This window comes from Rhincodon typus, chromosome 18, assembly GCF_021869965.1.
Source record: "Rhincodon typus isolate 14 chromosome 18, sRhiTyp1.1, whole genome shotgun sequence".
NCBI classification, from domain to species: domain Eukaryota; kingdom Metazoa; phylum Chordata; class Chondrichthyes; order Orectolobiformes; family Rhincodontidae; genus Rhincodon; species Rhincodon typus.
This window is the reverse complement of record NC_063349.1, coordinates 48,251,147-48,252,554: the sequence shown is the minus strand read 5'-3', so window position 1 is coordinate 48,252,554 and position 1,408 is coordinate 48,251,147. Positions and strand designations below refer to the sequence as shown.

The 1,408-nt window shown below is 46.5% G+C and overlaps 1 protein-coding gene across 2 annotated transcripts in view; it reads left to right on the top strand.

Annotated features, from left to right (window-relative positions):
* The window catches only part of rassf3 (Ras association domain family member 3), a 214,127-nt gene that overhangs the window by 78,320 nt on the left and 134,399 nt on the right, over positions 1-1,408 (top strand). The gene's annotated exons all lie outside the window — the stretch shown is intronic.

Here is a 1,408-nt window from a genome sequence, read left to right as displayed (position 1 = left end):
GTGGGGAGCTGAGGCAGTGAAATGCTGCCATAACTTTTCAAGAGATAACAAAGTGTGGAGCTGGATGAACACAGCAGGCCAAGCAGCATCAGAGGAGCAGGAAAGCTGACATTTCGGGTCTGGACCCTTCTTCAGATAATCCTGTTTTCCTTGCCTCATTCTGTTCAGATAAAGATGAAGAAAATGGTTATATTTTAGTCATAATTTTACTTTATCAGTCACTGCAGGTCAAATTCATAATTCCTCGTGATTTGAAGATTTGAGACCGGTACAGTACTGGGCTGAACTTTGACAATTTCCGATAGGAGGAAGTAGCAGACCCCACCTTGTTATCATCTTCTTTTCCAGTGGAGTGATGTTTAGGGCTATCCTTTGTGGTGGTGGTCCTTGTTATAATGTTGGAGATGCTGCAGACAATTTACACATAGCAAGCTCCCCGAAATCAGCAAAACCAGATTAGTGCCTCCACCTTTCCTGCTCCTCTGATGCTGCCTGGCCTGCTGTGTTCCTCCAGCTTCACACTGTGTTATCTCTGACTCCAGCATCTGCAGTTCTTACTATCTCTTAGTGCCTCCTCAAAATGTTTTCCAACACGGCCCCATTTTAGCTCTTGAGAATTAGTGTGACTCACATGTCAACATTAAAGCAGCACTGTGACATTCAGTATATAATTGCGAAAGAGTGTCCATCAGGTAAGTATTAAAATCTGTGTTTGTAAAATAACCACGGCCTTTGGTGAGGGACAATTAGTGGCAGTTTAACCTGAGGGTAACCACATCATAGGCAAGGATGGTGGTTGAAGTAGGAGAACCCTTCAGGGTAAGCTTGCGCAGGAATCGAACCTATGCTATCAGTGTCACTCTGCACTGCAAACGAGCCATCCAAGTGTAGTAACAGTGGGATGTGTGAGGAGAGATTGGGCCAATGTTCACTGGAGTTTACATAGGAACATAGAAGATAGGAGCAGCAGGAGGCTATTTGGCCCTTCAAGCCTGCTCCACCATTCTTCACGATCATGGCTGATTGTCCAACTCAATAGCCTAATCCTGCTTTCTCCCCATAACCGTTGATCCCATTCGCCCCAAGAGCTATATCTAGACGCCTCTTGAATACATTCAATGTTTTGGCATCAGCTTCCTGTGGTAATGAGGGAAGATCTCATTGAAAAATATGAGGCCCAGACAGGGCTCGGACAGACTGGATGCAGGGATAATGTTTTCCTCGGTTGTGTGGAGCAAAGGATCATGGTCTCAGGATACACAGCCACCCACTTCATGCCAAGATGAGGAGAAACAGGTGGCACGGTGGCTGCCTCACAATGCCAGGGACCCGGGTTCAATTCCAGCCTCGGGTGACTGCTTGTGTGGAGTTTGCACATTCTCCCCGTGTCTGTGTGGGTTTCCTCCAG